General features: G+C 40.8%; 1 protein-coding gene across 2 annotated transcripts in view; it reads right to left on the bottom strand.

Moving 5' to 3' along the window:
• The window catches only part of Ipk1 (Inositol phosphate kinase 1), a 54,632-nt gene extending 34,617 nt beyond the window's left edge, over positions 1–20,015 (bottom strand). The window contains exon 1 of one of the 2 annotated variants that reach the window (XM_019040551.2): positions 19,885–20,015. The gene's annotated coding sequence lies outside the window, so the exon portion shown is untranslated. Of the gene's footprint in view, positions 1–12,248; positions 12,533–19,884 lie in introns of those variants that run through there. The other variant, XM_019040542.2, reaches the window with a different exon arrangement.
• Between the last annotated feature and the right edge of the window lie 630 nt (positions 20,016–20,645).

A 20,645-nucleotide genomic window follows, 5' to 3' on the forward strand; every position in this document is an offset into this window, starting at 1 on the left:
ATGTTCCCATAATTTTTTTCACGGTTGAAAATTGGCAACAATGTTATTCCTCCATTTAAATGTATGTAGATATCAATCGATTGGAGGCAAGACAGCTTGTCTCACCTAAAATCGATATTTTCAATGGATTTAAATAGAGGAAAAATATTGCTGCCAACCTGCAAAATCGCCGCTGTCTAGTGGTTGTCCCGTTGGATGAGCGACGTTGACTGCACGACGAACACACCAGTGGCGTGGAGTGCTTTGCGATAAATCGATTGATCGGCCCCTTAAACCTATGGAAAGGATCGATAAACAGGGTGTTCGAAACGAACAACTTAATAATCAATTATTTATGACAGCTTCATATGGGGAAATATCGATAGATCGCTAAGCACGCCACGCCAATGGAACAGATGAGCTTGAACGATTGTCAACGTCAAGGCCCGTCCGAGCACGGTCTGCCAACACAATATTCCGTCGTGTTAAGGGAAAACGCCGTATGTGCCTTCAGGCGTTGCCAAATTTCCTTCGATAAAATGAAAATTCGCTGGAAAACTCGTGGATATTTTTCTCCCAATTTTTCATGGAGTTTCGTTCGAAATTTAACCTCAAAAATTTGAAAATATAAAGGAAAAATATTAAAAAATAACCTTAAAAATTGACATTTTATCGGAGGAAATTTGGCAACTCTCGAATGTTCATACGGCGTTTTTCCTTGGCAAGGCAGCACTGGGCCTCGCGCCAAAGCGGAGGCGATGCCGAATCCCGCCGTGCTAAAGAAGAGCGTCGTATGAGCATTCGAATGATGCCAAATTTCCCTCAAAAGTATTGATTTAAAGGAAATGTATGCATATTAATCCTTGGAATATTCAGATATTTCGATTAAATGATGAACAAAATCGTCGGAAAAATTAGAGGAAAAACGTTTTGAATTTTACCGATGGATTCGTTTTATAACCGAACACCGGAAAAAAATTGGATCTAGAGTCCAGACTCTTGAAAACATTGACAAGAAAAAATACTCTTGATTCAATCAGATTTAAGCTTAAATCAAAAGGAAATCCGCTCAAATTACGAGGCATGGTTCTTGATTTAAGCTTAAATCTGATTGAATCAAGAGTATTTTTTCTTGTCGATGTTTTTAAGAGTCTGGACTCTAGATCCGATGTATTTTTTTTTTCCAGTGAAGGAAATGTGGCAGATGTGATTGGTCTTCTCTGTGTAAAACTTCAGAGAATGATATCTATTCGTTATCCTTGAAATCAAAGAAAATGGAAACCGAGATCTTTAAACACTGCAAACGAGATACGTGGTCTGGTAATTTCAACGTCGATATCCTGATACAGAATGAAAAATTGGAAGTACTCGCAGTACATGTAGCCCGTCATGCGGTGCGCCGCGCGTCACTGATGAAGCGCTGCGTCCCTGTTCGACAGAGCATTGGGGAGAATTTGATGAGCCGTCCTGCGCCGTCCGCAGCGCGCATGGACCAGTGTGTAATTTTAAAATCGAAAATTAAAAATAAAAAAAAATACACAAAAAAAAACCCACACGAGACACGAGTTTCTCCGCCAGGGAGATCTCCCCGCAAGAAATCGGTCACCACCCGCCCGCCTGAAGAGCCGCGGCCGGCGCGGCGCGCGTGCTGCCAGTGCGAAACGCGCACCGACGCCTACAAACCTAAGGGGATACTTCACGCATAGCGCAATGCTTGAAGTATCCTCTTAGGTTTGTAGGCGTCAGCGGGCGATCTTTACCACAGCTTCACATGGGGAAATATTGACACTCGACCGTTCACGCCTCACTGATGGTCGCCAGGATGGATCACTGCAGGGCATCTACTATTTAATTTCGGATCTTCCTGATAATTTAGACACGGTTTCCTGCTTTTTGCGCGAATACATTGGCACTTGTTTGATTTAATAAATCTACATTTTTGATGAAATGAATTAAATGTTTGAAAAACGCTTGAAACACTCGAAATTTCCAGATCATGACTGGTTTTCTTGATATTATCCTGTTTCTACTGACGGTACTGTTCAGAACCGGTGGCGACTTTCGAAATTTGCCAAAACTGCTTTTCTCACATTTAAATGTATGTGAAACAATCGATTCTTAGTGTGGCAGCTTGCCGTGCGTAGTATCGCTTCTTAATGGATTCGAATGGAAGAAGAACAATCTTGCCAACTTGCCAAATCGCCGCTGCTCACAAGGAACATCATAATAATCGGTTCTTCGTTTTGGCTTCAAATGAAAAAAATATCGACAGCCATCTATTCACGCTTAACCACTAACTTAACACTGTGAGGGTAATCTAGCGACTCTACTCGTGCTTCACAAAAACGTCGTATGAGCCTTTAGAATTTGCCAAATGTCCCTTTAAAAATCACAAATTTTCGGGGTAATTTGATAACAAATTTCTTTCGAATTTTCAAAGAATTTTGTTCGTGATTCGATCTAAAGTGTCTGAAAATTTCAAGGGAAAACATTCATAACTGGACCACGTTAAACAGAAGGGAACCAAGCCACATGAGCGATTGCCAAATTTGATCGGGAAATTTAATTTTTTACACCTACCTAACTCGAGGTTGTGCGGAACTTTGTGCAAATTTCAGTGAGTTTTCTCCATTATACAAAGCAAATTCCTTAAAATTTTCTAAGTATTCTGCACGAACGTTCTCACGTAAAAAATAACATTTCCCTGTTAAATTTGGCAATAGCTGATGTGGCTTGGTTCCTTTCTGTTTAACGCCGTCCAACTTTCTTCAGAAATAATTTTCTAAGAGGAAATTTGGCAACATTCGAATGCTCATACGGTGTTTTCCCCAGCACGGTCGAACGGTCGTGTTCTACGCTTCATCTCCGCGTGAAGTGACAACTTTCGCCGACGAGTTAGCGTGGGCGCGGAGTCAAAGTCACTAACGAGGCGTGAACGATCGACTATCGATATTTTCCCAATTGAAGCCGTCGTAAAGAATCGATTATTAATGTACACCCTGACGATCGATCATTTACCATAGGTTTAAATGACATTCGCATCGATCCATCGCAAAGCACGGCACAGACAATGAGTCGAAGCGAAGAAAGCCTCCTACACACCAACTTTCAGCCTCCCCGAGTTCGCCGAGGCGCGGCATCCCCCCCCCCCCCCCCCACCGAATCCACACAATTTGGCAGACCGATCGTCCGTCGAGATTGCTACCGTGCTAAGGAAGAACGCCGTATGTACATTCGAGAGTTGCCAAATTTCCTTCGATAAAATGTTTATTTTTGAAGAAAATTATGAATATTTTTCCTTGAAATTTTTAGAAACTTCGGGTGATATTGTGAACAAAATTATGTGAAAAATTGGAAGAAAAATATTGACGAGTTTTCTAGAGAACTCGCGATTTACCAAAGGAAATTTGGCAACGCCTGAAGGCTCATACGGCGTTCTTCCTTAGCACGGCAGAATAGATCTGTGACCGCGCTTGCCAAATTTCCTTCGATAAAATGATTATTTTTAAGGAAAGTTATGAATATTTTTCCTTTATATTCTCAGAATCTTTAGGTAAAATTGCGAACTAAATTATAATAAAAATTGAGGGGAAATCATTCAAAATTTACCAGGAATTTGCATTTTATCAAAGGAAATGTGGCAACGCTTGAAGGTTCACATGGCGTTGTTCTTCAGCACGGCAGATTGAGTGTCCACTCCGTTCTTCGCACTGAAAAAAAATTCTCGGCGTTTTTACCAAGGTCCGTTGGTACCTTTACCATCTCACTCTTTTTACCAATTATTGGTAATTTTACCAAGACAGGCTGGTAAGCTTACCTAAAAACCGGTATTTTTACTGTTTTTTCAGGTAGGAATACCACTTTTATTGGTAATCAATTCCCGGTAACTTTGCCATTTCATCTCGGTAATTCTACCACAATCCATAAAAAATATTGGCGTTTTTACCAAGGTCCAGTATAATTACCGAGAAAGCTCAATAATTTTACCGAGATCTCTCGGTAGAATTACCAATTCCATAAATGGTAATTTTACCAAGAAAAAACTGGGATCAAATAGAACCCTGAATTCTTGGTAATTTTACCCTTTTCTTAGTAAATACACCGAGATTTTTTTTCAGTGTAGCCTTGTCTCTGGGACCTGGTTACAGATCACCCCCAATTTCTGAATATGCTACTTGGAGCAAGTAGCATCTTCAGAACTTGAGTTTCCGAAACAGAGACTGACAAGCTGCTCTGACAAAAAAAAAAAGTTTTCCCGCAACTTGCTAAGGTCGAGCACCCTAGCCTTGTCTCTGGGACCTGGTTACACTTAAAAAACTTTAAAACATGTTGCACCTTTGGGACCTCGAAATGTTTTGAAAAATGAGCACCATCAAGACCTCGACATTTTTTTCCTTTTTTTTTAAGAAAAAGAAAAAGAAAAGCACCGAGATAACCAGATAAGAAATATAACTCGTTAGCATAATTAACGATCCATTTCTCATTCTTAGTGACAGTTTGATAAAGCTTCAAGACGCTTACTCCTTTTTTTATCTCACGCTCGTTTTTTAATCTGGCCGGGAGCCTCGGCTCGGCCACAGCTCAATTGGACGTATTTCTGTCAAACGGAACTACGTGCATTAAGACGTGAGCCCTGTTATGCACATATTCTAATGGGCTTCAGGGCTCATGTCCTAATGTACATAGTTCCGTTTGACAGAAATAAGTCCAATTGCTTTTCTAGTCTCTGTCTCTTGGCCTCGCCACCCCTCCTCTCTCTCGATTTGGACTTTGGATATTTTTTTTGGATTCTCTGGACTTTGGGCGACGTTTGGGTGAACCGTCGCAAGACTGACTTTCTATTTGGATCTTTTCTTATTAGACCAACTTACTTTGAAATTTTTAATTTTTCTTTCAATTCTTCAAATATGAATTTCGATCCATTACATGGAAATCCTTAATTTCTGAATAAATTGTAAAACGCCGATTCTCTTTCGTTTCTTGTCTTTATTAACTTGATAACCCTGGTAAAAATTGGCAGTGGAATCTGTGTTCCAAAATACCATAAACCTAAAGCCGGCTGTAAGATTTCCAATAGCTTCTATAGCCGGCTACACAATTTCTTATAGCCTTTTATAGCCGACGGCGATTAAGCAACAACCAGGCGATAAAGTGTATGCTAAACGTTACTACTTACGGATGCTAGGACTTAGTGAATTTTTGGAATACTCTTTTTGGGCCGTAGTATCTTGATTTATTTTGCGAGGAAAGCTCCGTACTTTTGATAGCCATGCCTGCCATTACTAATATATTAGAGCGCCTTCAGTTTCGTATGATACTGTGCAATACCTCTGGTGTGAAATAGTTGCTTCAAGAGCCGTGGCAGCCAGCGCGAAACACGCATTGGCGCCTACAAACCTAACAGGGATACTTCACGCGTTGCGTAATGCTTGAAGTATCCCTGTTAGGTTTGTAGGCGCCAGTGCGTCGCCGCTCCGCTTTGTGTTAGGCTCTAATATTTAATCCGGCGGAGTCAGCGTTATTCAACTCATGATTTTGAAATTTTCGCACATCCTGTATGGATTATTCTCATTTTAATTGATGAAAAAAAATATGTATTAAAGGAAAATATAATGTGTAAATATTAAGGTGGTTCCGTATCAAACTCAATGATTTCCAAAGCACACGAATTTCTACCTAATTTTTTATAGCCTTTTATAATCGATGGCGAAAAAGCAACAACCAGGCGATAAAGTGTAAAGCCCGGCTATATAGTAGGGCGGATAAGGGGAAAAAGTTCCCGGAATCGTGCATTTCTGGAAGAAAGCATGAAACTTTCAGGATGTCATCTTTACCTATAGAAGGTTCAATTTCGTAAGTGAGCCCAAAATTCTGAGGCCATGGGGGCCGGGGGGGCAGGGGGCCCTGATTTCGCTATGTTTTGCCGAATTTTCGCGTTGGATCATCGTGAGAACGCCGTTAACAATGTAAAATGTGATCAAAACCTGTGTAAACGTCATTCATAGGTTCTCTCAAACAGTATCCTAAAATTCTAGCACTGTCCGATCCCGGAGCACCCCTCAAAATGCCTAAAATTCAAAATGGCGCCCATAATAAGGCCTCCGGAATATCGGTATTTTCACTTGTGCATATCCTGTCATGTGAGGGATCGTTTTCCATGTAATTTTGGTCGCAAATTTCATATTTGAAGTCAAAACAGTCCTCCGGTCAAAATTGGTGCCTCAAATCCAAGATGGTGGCCAAATTAAAGGCAGGAGGGTGCATTTTTTCAAATTTTTACGTGATAAGGCAAGTGATATGTCATTTCCTATGTAATTTTGGTTATACATTTCATTATTGAAGTCAAAATTGGTGCCCGAAGTCTAAGATGTCGGCCAAATTTGAAAGGCAGGAGTGTGAATTTTTATGAGAAAAATAATCACGTGAGATGACAAGAGAGGTAGGTATCAATTCATACGCATTTTTGGTCAACAAAACGAATCTAAATGAAATGTAAAAAAAATCTTTTACACAAAAATGATACGAGATAATTAAGAGGGTGATCAGTTTCGCCGTCCACGGTAGGAATGATGTTACCAGGAGCATCTATAATGTGCTATTTTATTCATTTTTAAGCCCACATAATTTCTCAATAAAGATAAGGACATTTCACGCGACGCACCTGCCGTACCCTCTCCAGTCAGTATAGGAGAAAATCCTAATCAACACATGCTGATTCACATTCCCAGTGAGGCTCTTCAGGATCTTCCTCCTACGGTTCTGTTAGTTTTTACAGTTGGAGTCTTCAGAACTTCTGCATGAGTCTAAGAACGAAAATATTATTTTCTTGGTGGTACAGCATGGTGTCACTCCCTTTCTTACAATTACACCGAATAATTTTAAGCGGGGATTCCGGAAGCTGGAGGCAAGTCACTTAAAATAGAATGAAGCTCCTTGTTTTTATTCATCCATCCCCAAAGACAAGCATCCAGATCACTTCATCCCATCCACAGTTGAGTATAAAAGTAGCTCCTAAATTAATGTTACCTACTTCATTGCTGATGATATCGAGGGTAATTTCTCTAATTGAATGAAGACTTTGAAAGCTGGAAATTTTTCCTTCGATATATGATGACGGAGGTCTTCGAAAGTCACATTTTTTTGGCTACCATTGAGGAGTAATATTTCGACGGTGAAACAGCAAAAGTGCGCATCCTGGTTGCAGAATTTCAAAATATTCGCTCCTATTTTATTTTTTGAAAGGGGACCAAACCAACATCATGGCTTGACATTTTTACAGAATATTCCTCACATAGAGAGTGAAAACAAGCAAAGTTTTCAAGAAATGACTCCAGTATTTTTTAATGAAGGAACGGAAGTATGACAAGAAGTCTGCAACACCGCAAACCGAAATAGTATTTAAGCAGTTTCACCATCGATTTACTCTTTTCCAGCTCTTTATATCCGTTCATGGTTTTGATTAGGTTCCAAGAACCTTTCTTTAGATTCTTGCAGGTAAGGATCACATAAAAGCGTACAGAATAAAGTTGCTGTTCCTATTTTATGGATGTGAGGGGTTGAATGGCAACCAGTAAACGCATGCAAGAACAGCTATCATCTCGGATTTTGCGCGTTTAACATAACTTTGAAAACGCAAAGAAACATTGGTGTCTGCTCATCAATGTGATGGATTCGTAAGGATGCCTATGCTTCGATCGCAAGATTTTTTTTACATTTCATTTAGATTCGTTTTGTTGACTAAAAATGCGTATGAATTGATACCTACCTCTCTTGTCATCTCGCGTGATTATTTTTCTCATAAAAATTCACACTCCTGCCTTTCAAATTTGGCCGACATCTTAGACTTCGGGCACCAATTTTGACTTCAATAATGAAATGTATAACCAAAATTACATAGGAAATGACATATCACTTGCCTCATCACGTAAAAATTTGAAAAAATGCACCCTCCTGCCTTTAAAATTTGGCCACCATCTTGGATTTGAGGCACCAATTTTGACCGGAGGACTGTTTTGACTTCAGTAATGAAATCTACGACCAAAATTACATAGGAAATGACATATCACTTGCCTTATCGCGTAAAAGTTTAAAAATTCACCCTCCTGCCTTTCAAATCTGGACGCCATCTTGGATTGGGGGCACCAATTTTGACCGAGGGGTTGTTTTGACTTCAAATATGAAATTTGCGACCAAAATTACATGGAAAACGATCCCTCACATGACAGGACATGCACAAGTGAAAATACCGATATTCCGGAGGCCTTATTATGGGCGCCATTTTGAATTTTAGGCATTTTGAGGGGTGCTCCGGGATCGGACAGTGCTAGAATTTTAGGATACTGTTTGAGAGAACCTATGAATGACGTTTACACAGGTTTTGATCACATTTTACATTGTTAACGGCGTTCTCACGATGATCCAACGCGAAAAATCGGCAAAACATAGCGAAATCAGGGCCCCCTGCCCCCCCGGCCCCCATGGCCTCAGAATTTTGGGCTCACTTGCGAAATTGAACCTTCTATAGGTAAAGATGATATCCTGAAAGTTTCATGCTTTCTTCCAGAAATGCACGATTGTCATGCTTATCCGCCCTACTATATAGGAACTATAGTCCGGCTGCATAATTTTTTATCGCTTCGAATAGCCCGGCCGTATGATTTTCTCCGCATTCTACAGCCAGCTATATGATTATCTGCAGCCTTCTTTAGCCGGCTATAAGAAATCCTATGGTATTTTGAAACGCAGCTCTTATTGCCAATTTTTACCCTTGAAATTAATCCCTCAGATCCGAATGCATGAATGTGTAAGAAATTAACAACAGTTTACTAATCTTGCTCTCCCACTGCATTTCAGCAGGTATAATTGTCCAAATACTTGGATCTTCACTTTAAGGGTGAAGTTCAGAGTATTTAGTCAATTATATCTCACCAACCGCTCCTCCAGTGATAAGACTTGATTCCGTGTAAGTGTAAGTCGTAAAGTTATAAAATTACGTCTTATACGGAATCGGTTCTATCCCTGAAGGAAGGGTGACCATTCCAGTCAGCCTTCAGCTCAAATTTTTATCAATAAGGGTGGTCATCACAGCACTAAGCACCTTTGAGACCTCGATTTTTTTTTCAAATTCCAACACTTCCCGAGGCCGCGCGAACCACTATCACCGACGCATAGATACTTGCACGGCTCGAACTTTGAAGCTTTGGGAGGCGTGACGCGCGTAACAAGGAATGTTGTGGTTTACGACGAAATTCCGACATCGTCGATTAGCAACACCCGCCGACGATCACTGATACGTGAAACGCGATGATAAACCCACAGTCTTTCCTTGTTTTTAGGCACCATTGCATTGTCTTGTCTCAATCGAACCGTCGAACAATACTGCCGTGCTAGGGAGGAACAACGCATGAACATTCGAGAGTTGCTAAATTTCCTATAGAACGTTTAGTTTTTTAGGAAAGTTATGAATATTTTTCCTTTATATTTTCAGAATCTTCAGGTAAAATTGCGAACTAAATTATCTGAAAAATTGGAATGAAAATATTCATAAATATACCAAGAAATTTGCATTTTATCAAAGAAAATTTGGCAACGCTTGAAGGCTCATACGACTTTCCCGACTAATCTTCTGACAATGAGTCAATAAAGGCTTTTCTAATGAAGATGAAGCCTCGCATGTATTGTGGAACATACACGGGATAAAATAGTAATAATATCTTATTAGATTAATTCATGGCACATAAATTTAATAAAGGCTTGTGAAAGAGGGACAAACATGAAATTCAAGTTCAATCGAAAATATGATGCGCATAAACAGCGCAAAAAGAGGAAGGTTCGATTTCCCGCTTAAGTCGGGTCACAGCGCTCGCATAAACCCAATGGAGGAAACTCGCATTACAAACTCGGGTTTCGTGAAAATCTCGGTCTCGAGCCTCGCATAAACATTTTCCTCCTTTTTTTCCGAGTGTCATCAATTTTCCGACGGAGGGGAAAATGAGTGCAATTTCTGCAGAGTCGTCGTATTGCACATGCAAGGTTGCCAGGTTTTGGTTATGCGATAGAATGCTTATACTGCCATGCTAAGGAAGAACGCCGTATGAACATTCGAGACTTGCCAAATTTCCCGAGACAAAGCGAGTGTTTTTGACAACATTCATGCATACTTTTCCTTGAAATTTTCAGATATTTTAGATTAAATTGCGTGCAAAATTGTCTGAAATTTTTGGGGAAAATATTCCAGATTCTTCCGGTAGATTCGGTTTTTATCGAGGGAAACTTGGCAACGTCTAAAGTCTTATACGGCGTTCTTCCTTAGCACGGCAGTATTGTTATTAGGGGTTTAAATGAGGGAAAAGAGCTAATCTTTCAGCACGATCTGGCAACTATGCTGCCGTGCTAAGGAAGAACACCGTGTGAGTCTTTAGACGTTGCCATATTCGCCTCAATAAAAAACGAACTTACTATTAAAATTAGGAATATTTTCCTACTTTTTCAGACAATTTTGTTTGCAATTTAATCTAATATATCTGAAAATTTTGGGGGAAAATATGCATGAATTCTCTCAAAAATAGTACGTGTATTATCCGGAGAAATTTGGCAACTCTTGAATGTGCATACGGCGTTCTTTCTGAGCACGGCAGTATGCACACGTGTTGACCTTGGCATTGGTACACAATGCAGCATTATCAATTTCTTGGACGTTAAAAAAATGAGAACAGGCGGAAGTATTGAAACCTACTCTTGACAGAATTACTGACACACGATGAGACGTTTATTAACCGAGCATTCAATTACAAAAAATTCCACCGACCTATCATGGTCAATGACTATATGGAATACTCGCCATCCGGCTTTTATTAAAGTGATCCGTCATTGTTTCTAGCGAGCAATATAACGCGACGGTGAGGTGAAAAATCTCCGTCAGATTTTTATTTCTTTGCTAAAAAACTAGTGATAGCCCCTGTGTGCGAGTCCGAAGAACCATTGTAACAAAAAAATGAGCAAAATTCAGAGAAGTGAAAGCAAAATTACTTTTGGAAAAAACCTCGCACTCGGTTAAGAAATTACTAAGTGTGTTGAATGCAATGTTTTTTTTCCAAAAAGGATCCTGCTATCACTTCCCTGAATTTTGCCAATTTATTGATTTAGAATGATCCTTCAGGCTCATACATAGAGGCTACCATTCTTGTTTCGGCTAAGAATTTTAAATCTGCTGAGATTATTTTTTTAATTAGTGCGATTGATGTATCACATGCCAGTTTGACCACAACTAGGACACATCACCGAGATTATAACAGGTATCTCACTTCTTGGCAGTTCACTCAAGGCCGCAAAATACAACGCCAAAGGTGCTGAGCTGACGCATTAAGCCATCAAGACAGTCGCCAAGTAAGTAGATGAGGGAAAGGAAAGATGAGACAAATGTCACATTGGAAAGTGGCGCTATTCAACATACTTATATGGTAACCAATTGGCCAACCGATGATGATAGATCAGGTTGATTGAAAATTTGTCTCATATTTTCTTTCCGCAGGTCATCAGTAACATAGTATTGATAGAGATAAAGAACTCATGTCAAACTCTGAACACGACTAGACTAAAAATCATACTAGTGCATGCAAGCTGGTTGAGGAGAATTTGTGTTCATTAACAGGATAAGATAAGACTGAGATAGAATGGGGATACATAGGTGATCCATTCAGTCAGTTATCCTCCTCACTATGATAATAATGGGCAGAACTGACGATAAGCCATCCGCAACTCAAGAGGTGCTGGTCGGTCATCTAATTCACCTGCTAGGAACCCAGTTATAAAACCAATCGATAAAACTGACCAAATACATAGCTCTATTTCACATGCGTCTTGTCTGGCACAGTCAACAAACACAAAATTCCATTAATTGGCCAGATGTCACTGATGTCAACCTTCAAGAATGCATATTCCTGATTGAAGGAAACCTAACCTATATCACCAGACGTCAACGCTGATCAATGTGATAGATTCTGAAGTACCAACAGAATACTCTGGAAATATCCAAACAATTGCGCTGAATCTACAGTGATGACAACGACCTAATCATTCATCGTATTAAAACAATACGACATAACTTTCGAATGCAACACCTGACGGGCAAAATCTGACCTGAGTGCGAACGACATGGAGTCACATCTTGACTTGCATGAGTACAGGTCACTGAAAACGTCAAAGACTGTGAAGGCAGAGAAGTGTTGAGTAGAATAAGAAATTTGAGGGTAAAAAGGTGACTCTCTAACCTGAGGTTTGGATCTATGTCAACAGCAGCATGGAACACCCCACGATTAGTTCGCGATCAACTCACCATTGTAGGACAATTTTAAAACGATTTCACTCAGAAAACGCACTAGAATTTGTGACGAGCTGTCGTCATGGCGTACACTAAAAGTCGCACGGTAATTTTGATAACTGATCTAGGGCTCTGATTCGGAGAATCATGGCCTTACATTCACACACCGCAGTTCGCAGAGTTACGAGATTTACGTTGACGTAGCTTACGTGTTTTGATTGACGAAATGACGAATCACACGGCCAGTGGAGAATTTCCGAAGTTGGCCGCTATTTCCGTCCGGCGCCACTAGGCGCCACCGTCAAGGGTGAAGGTGAGCGTTGCCAAATCGATGGCTAAACTCCGTAATCCAGAGGTTGCAATTTTTTCTCCTCTTCTCAAGTCAACACTCCCCTCTCGGCTCTCCCCTCCCCGAGAGGAAAGTCCTAAATTTCATATTTGATGCAATCTCAACGATTTTTCAGGGGTTGTGTACGTGACTAATTGAAATGAACAATACGTAATAATTATCCGAAACTTCGAAATTTGACTCATATGTTTTGTCAGATAAAGTAATCAACTGTTTTTGCGCGTTTCATGGCATACTGACTAACGCTGAAAGCACTGCGGAAGTTTTAAATAAATTCATGAAATTTCATGATGCCTTTAATGAAGTAACATGGAATTTTTCATCAACGCCAATGAGGTGTCGCTCAGATTCGGGATAAAAGTTAAAAAAGAGGCCCGAACACATCTCTCCTACCTTCGGCTGTGTTATTCATGTAGTGCTTGAAGCACCATCACGAATAAGACAAACGCAAACAAACACAATCTGGAAATAAAGCGAGGGAAAGGATGCGCGTTAACGACGGCGCAGAGATACAACTATTCGTACTCGATGGACGTCCGTGCTGCGTCTGAAAAATTGAAGGCGCGATGACGCGAAGCGTGAGTTCTCAATGCTCTGCTATATGCTGCCAATGAAGTGTCGCTCAGATTCGGGAGAAAAGTTTAAAAGAGAGGCCCGAATACGTCTTTCTTGTCGTCGGCTGTGTTGATACTCGTTCTTTCTTCTTTTTTCAGGTTCTTGCCTGATTCTTTTTTAGGATGGATTATTAGACCCACGTCTTAAGCTCGTGTAAACCGGAAATAATGGTGCTTGGATGCGTCTAGTGGCTTTAATTTTTTTGTTTTCTTTAATTTCAGAAGTCTGTCGGTCACTTCAATACGTTCAATTTTACAATTTTTACTCTGTACGATTAATAAACTTTGAACCTGAAAATAGCGTAAACTTGTGCTGCTTTGCCAAAATTTTCTGAACCCCTCTCCACGAAGGGGATGCCCCATCAGGAAATATCTCATTACGCCCCTTTAACCAGCCAAGGGTCTACGCCCTCAGATTTGAGCCAGTCCGACCCTGGCATACTGACTAATACTGAAAGCACTGCGGAAGTTTTAAATAAATTCATGAAATTTCATAATGAAATTTCATGAATTACGAAAGTTAACGTGTCGAAGTCGTTTTTAACGAAGTCTCATTTAACGAAGTCTCATGAAATTTTTCATCAACGCCCCCCCCCCCCCATCCGAAAAAAAAGAAAATTCTGAACGCTTCACGATTTTACCCAACTATCTACCCCTTTTTCCGTTTTGTGTTAAATGTTTGATGAATATTTGCCACCTCGAGTCGATTTTTCATTCTCGCAAATACCTATTGACTAAATTTACGCTACCCTCTAATTTCGGCATTACACAACTCAACGCTTAACACACCCCCCTCCCCCACACTATCGTACCCTTGTGACGCACCCATAACGTAAGCTCAGACCCCGCTCCCCCTAGATAGTTAGGCCCACTAGGAACACAAGGAAGATTTGAAAAAAAAGAGAGAGAAAAGTGGAAGAATCCGAGAAAAAAAATACGAAAAGTAGGAAAACAAGAGGGAGAAGGAAAATGAAAAAAGAACGGAAAGGTTGAGGGGGGGAGAAGGAAAATCGTGTAATAGCTGAAGAGGAAAAGTAAGGGAAATAAGTAGAACCGGACGTCCAAATACACGGCGAGGAACATCATGAGAGGTTGCCTTGCCTTAAATTCATGATTTATGATGAATCTAAAAGAGGAAAAATGGGTCTGCCTCGGAAAAGAGTCGATCGCCACTGGATGAAGTCCTTCAGGAATGAGAAAAATCTCATCGAAAATTCCTGCAAAAACTTGAATTTTCGGTCCAGCGATTCGCGACGCCCTGCGATCAATCGTTTCCAATGCGCGCAAGATCTGCGGTGCGCGTAGAGCAAGCTCCAGACCAGAAGCCACGGCTTGCCGTTCAAATCGCCTTCAAATAAGGAGGATGCAATTACGGCTACACATAAGAGAGCCGTAATAGTTGCGTTGCCGAGGTTTATGAAACCTTGGGTATGTTGGACAGAGGAAAAAGACTTCCTGGAATGCGAGGTGTGAGGACAATGTGATTTTTTCCTTCTTCAGCTGTTTTTTTAGTGTGTGACCGTTTTCAACACTTAACGTTGATAATTTGTTCATTTCGTACGGAACACGACAAGCGGCTTTTCAAGTTTTCCTTCCAGGCAAGTGAGGAAAACCCCTAATGATAGAAGAAATATTCAGCTCTTTTGAAAGAATTTCCAATTGATTTTAAAGGAATATTTTGTCTCCGGGTAATTTTAAAAATAATATTTTTCTCAGTGTGTGAGTCTGAGTAGAAGCAAAGAACTTTTCCACGAAAGTGACGACCTGTCTGTGAATTTATCGCGTGTACGTGGGCGATTGGGCATGTCATGGTTCTCTGTGTGAAATTGTGACTCCAGCGAGTTAGCAATCAATGAGCTTCCTCTATTTAAACGCACGTAAAATGTAGTGGCGTGGCGTGAATTGCGATACATCGATTGTTATACCATTTAAACCTATGGAAAAGGATCGATAAACAGGGTGTTCGCAGTGAGCACCTTAATAAACGATTCTTTACCATAGGTTTAAATGGCATAACAATCAATACATCGCAATGCATGCCACGCCACTGGTAAAATAGTCGACGCATATCGAAGCAGGCCGCCTCGCTTAATATATATTTTTATTTATTTATTTAAATGGAGGAAAACGGATACCACTAACGTGGAAATATCCCTGCTACTGATAAAGACGGCGACCCAGTGGCGAAACGAGAATGGTCGATTATCGATATTTCCTCATATCAAGCTTCGGTAAAGAATCGATTATTAAGGTGATTCGTCAAGCTCAAGTGACGTGGTGGAACTGGCAAACGATATATCGCATCGATTAGGTAAAAAATCTCGGCAGATTTTGAATTTTTAGCAAAAACGTGGACGATAGCCCCTGCACATGAGCCTCAAGAATCATTCTAAACCCAAAAACCGGCAAAATTCAGAGAAATGAAAGTAGGATAGTGTTTGAAAAAAACCTCGAATTCGATACAGAAATCGATAGCTGAATCGAATGCAAGGTTTTTTCCCAAATACTATTCTGCTTTCATTTCTCTGAATTTCGCCGGTTATTGGGTTTATAATGATTCTTTAGACTCATGTGCAGGGGCTATCGTCCATTTTTTTGCTAAAAATTCAAAATCTGCCGAGATTTTTTACTTAATCGATGCGATATATCGTTTGCCAGTTCCACCACGTCACTTGAGCTTGACGAATCACCTTAAGGTGTTTGTTGCGAAAACCCTGTTTACGGATCCCTTGGCATAAGTTTAAATGGCAGATCAATCCCTACATCGCAAAGCACCAGTGGTGTGGCGTGGATTGCGATGTATCGATTGTCCTGCCATTTAAACCTATGGTAAAGAATCGATTATTAAGGTGTTCGCTGCGAACACCCTATTTATCGATCCTTTTCCATAGGTTTAAATGGCAGAACAATCTATAGATCGCAACGCACGCCACGCCACTGCAAAGCACGCCGGCAAACCCGGTTAGAAATGTTAGACTCGACTGGAAGAATGAAGTAAACATCTTTCTACGCATATTTGACACGAATTACATCATCTACACATAGCGATTCGTTCAACCATTAGTCAGCTCCACAGCTGGATTAAAGATTTTGTAAAATGACGACATTCTGTGGCGCCAGTACAGGCCGGATAAAGGCGGTGGAAAATAAATCGCCCGGTCGTCTTAGGATTTTGCTCTCTCTAGTTTGATGGCAATAACAAGCCTAACCAGGCCTCCGATATCCTTTTGTGGGCCCTAGTTTTGCGGATCTCTTAAGGAAGGCCACGAGCGCCCCCCCCCCCCCCCTCCCCCAGTGGCGTAGAGTGCTTTGCGATACGCATCGATTGATCTGTCATTTAAGGGTGGTTTCACGATAACTGGAATAGTTTCGTCACCGTAATAGACAACACATTTTGCGGTCATATTTTTAGTAGAAATGATAATCGCTCGAATTTTCTCGCATTAATCTTCAAAGGGTTACGCATTATGACACTTTTCAAAGATTTATCGCTCTACTTTTCAATTTTAATTTATGACCGAAAATGTGCTGTCTTTTACGCGGTAAAAAGTCAGCGTAACAGACAGCACATTTTCGGCTATTCATATATTAAAATTGAAAAGTAGAGCGATAAATCTTTGAAAAGCGCTATAACACGTACCAATGGAAAAAAATTCGAGTGATTATCATTACTACTGAAAATATGACCGAAAAATGTTTTGTCTGTCACGGCGACGAAACCATTCCAGTTTTCGTGAAACCACCCTTAAACCTATGGAAAGGATCGATAGACAGGGTGTTCGAAACTTAATAATCAATCTTTTGCCATGGCAGTTTATTTTTATTTACAAATATTTTTCTTTGCTATACTACTATTTAGTAGATGAGTAAAATGACATACTGTCAATTTTATTAGATTTGGCCCATTAAGATTTTTATTTTTGATATCTTATTTTATTGTATTTATTTTTTATTAAAATTTTAAGCTAAGTTAAACTAATAATCTTCAAAATTATAATTGAATCTGCTAGTTTGAATTTTAATAAAGAAGAACAAACTTATAATTAAATTTACAATTGAACCTTTTTATCAGGCAAATTTTACCCTTTTTCAAATGGGGAAATATCAATAATCGATCATTCACGCCTCGCCACTGGCCGTCTCCAAAAAGACAGTTAATTTTACCCAGAATTCGGACATACGGTTGGAGAACGGGGTGAGTGAGGGGAAATCCGCCCCCTCCCGGAAATCTTCAATTTTTGAAGTATCCATTACGCAGTTTGAGCCGATTTCCGAAATACGGATACTAGGATTTAGTTAGTTATTGGACTACCGCTCTCTTTTTGTGCCGTAGTATCTTGATTTATTTTGCCAGGAAAGCTCCGCACTTTTGAAGGATGCCTGTCATTCTTAATATGTTGGAGCGCCTTCAATTTCTTATGATACTGTGCAATACCTCTGGTGTGAAATAGTTGCTTCAGACGCCGTGGCACGGTTCGGCGCGGCGGGCGAGCAGAGAACGCGTAACGCGCATTGGCGCCTACAAACCTAACAGGGATACTTCACGCATTGCGCAATGCGTGAAGTATCCCTGTTAGGTTTGTAGGCGCTAGTGCGCGCTTAACTCTGGCAGCACGCAGCGTCGCTCCGCTTTGTGTTAGGCTCCAATATATAATCTCGCGGAGTCAGCGTTTTTCAACCCATGATTTTAAAATGTTTGCACACTCTGTATGGACTATTCTCATTTTAATTGATGAAAAAAAAATATGTTTTAAAGGAAAATATAATGTGCGTTTTGTAAATATAAAGGTAGTTCCGTATCAAACTTAATGATTTCCGAAGCACAAGAATTTCTACACAATTTCTTATAGCCTTTTATAGGCAATAGCGATAAAGTGTAAAGCCCGGCGATAGGAGCTATAGCCCGACTGTATATACTTTTTTATAGCTTCGTATAGCCCGGCCATATGATTTCACGGAAAAAAAATTGCTGATTCAGCAATTCAATTGCTAAAAACAGTGAGTGCAATGTTTCAACGCAGATTTTACAATAAAAAAAATGCTACTTTAACCGTCCCCGTGGTTAAATTAGTTTACAATGTGGTTAAAGTAGCATTTTTTTGTTGTAAAATCTGCGTTGAAACATTGCACTCACTGTTTTTAGCATTGGATTGCTGAATCAGCAATTCTTTTTTTTCCGTGTTGCTCCGCTTTCTACAGCCAGCTATATGATTTTCAATAGCCTTCTTTAGTCGGCTATAAGAACTCCTATGGTATTTTGAAACGCAGCTCCTATCGCCAATTTTTACCAGGGAGGACACGCGCGCGTTGCGCTATACGGCGCGCCCGATTTGCTCCTGGTGTCTCTTATTGTTGCGCGCTCCACTCTCAGGTGTTCTGCGGGTTTTGTATCGCAGATACGACCTAACGGACGAAATTTGCTCTCTGCAACTCCGTAGCTCAACGTTCTCCATGGGGAGACAGTATTATTTATCTGAAACCCCAAATTTCAACCTGTGTCACTAAAGTGGTTTGAGCGCCGGGTAAATTGTTTTTAAACGGACCGCGTTTAACAGAAAGGAACCAAGCCACATCAGTCATTGCCAAATTAAACAGGGAAATTACATTTTTCACGAGAGAACGTCTGTGTAGATTCCTTTGAAAATTTTAAGGAATTTGCCTTGTATAATGAAGAAAATTCACTGTTTGCACAAAAATCCGTACAACCGTTTTCACGTAAAAAATTAAATTGCCCGATTAAATTTGGCAATAGATGATGTGGCTTGGTTCCTTTCTGTTTAACGCGGTCCAAATGTATTTCCTAGCACGGGGCTTCTAACCTATCCACACATCAACTTTGAAGACCCCGGATCTCCTTCGAATTCGAAATTTAAGTAATAAGAAACACCAGGGGGGGGGGGGGGGCGGTACGCCCCCTATGGAGTAAAATCCAAAAAATCAGTGATAGAGGAAGATGAAGATGACGATGAATTTCCATAGTGTTTTTCGCGTGGGATGGATGGTCGGCTGCCCTTTTGGGCCCTGAGATCTCCATATTTCGACATGTTCGAACCCTCCCCATATGGACACTCCACGCGAGTCTATATCCGAATATTGAAGGAATAATGACGCAGCCACTAATCTCAAGTGGCAGAGATCGCGAAAATTGCGATTTCATCGGAGAATGGACCGCGATTTTATCAACGTAGGTTTAGTGCAATATTATCGGGCAAAAAAGTGCGATTTCATCACGTGAATTTGCAATAAAAGAGCGAATTATCGCAATATTATCGAACAAAAATCAGAGGCGGACCCGGCAACTTGGCAACACCGGATTCCCTGCATCCAAACCTGCGGTAAATAATCGATTCTTGTCGGAGCACTCGGCCCCTCGAGGAATCGATACATTTCAAAAGACAGTGTTGCCAATTTGCTAGATCCGCCGATGACGTCAAAAAGTCGTGAAAAATTGAGGTGAAATCCTAATTTCATCGAACGCGAAATTGTAGCGATAAAATCGTGCCAAGATCGATTAATTAATGATTACGTTGAGTGAATCGCAAATCAACTTCAAAATCTCGCGTTTTTTTCCGCAGAAAAATACTACGTGGGATTGAGTCTGTTGGAGTTGGTAAAGGCCCTACCTGATGGCCGATGAACGGTGTCCGATGACTGTTGCGTCGCCGAAAGCACAACGAACTGGACGAGCGCGGAGACGAACGACGCAGACTCAGCAACGGACTGAGGTCGACGTCGAGACGCGACGTTGCCAAACCGTGCTCGAATCGACGGATTCAATCGAGTTATGAGCGATGATTGACGGCCCATCCGGCAGGAGGAATTTTTCAAGGCCCGATCACTTTTTAATACTAACTAGCGGCTGATACCGATCGCAAAGCGAGACGCGCTGACACTCGCGCTTTCCGCTAGCCGCTGCGCCGTCGCCAGATAGTGCTGACAAACAGCGGTTTTCCCAGCTTGAATCCTTGCGAGGATTCTACATTTTATCGCACAACATGACAACCTTGTCTGCGCGGACGCACACCGGGCGCGAACGGATGAGAGGGTGTTGATTCGATCGACATGACTCGATCCAAAACTGAAACCGTGAATCGATCGACATCGATCTGATCGACACACATAAAAAAAAAGAACCGGCATCGATTCAATCGAAAAATAAAAATGGTAACAGCAGGCTGATTCTTGAAATTGACGGACAAAGCGATAGACAAAGAGGACATAGGGAGTATGGAGCGATCCCATCGGTTGAAACTGGTGGTTCTTACAGACTAAGGGTGAAAATGATGGACTAACTAAAGGGTCTTTTGGACTACATTTTGCAATTTGGAACTTATTTGGACGTATTTCCATCAAACGGAACTACGTGCATTATGACGTGAGCCCT

This window comes from Bemisia tabaci, chromosome 10 (assembly GCF_918797505.1).
Source record: "Bemisia tabaci chromosome 10, PGI_BMITA_v3".
NCBI classification, from domain to species: Eukaryota; Metazoa; Arthropoda; class Insecta; order Hemiptera; family Aleyrodidae; genus Bemisia; species Bemisia tabaci.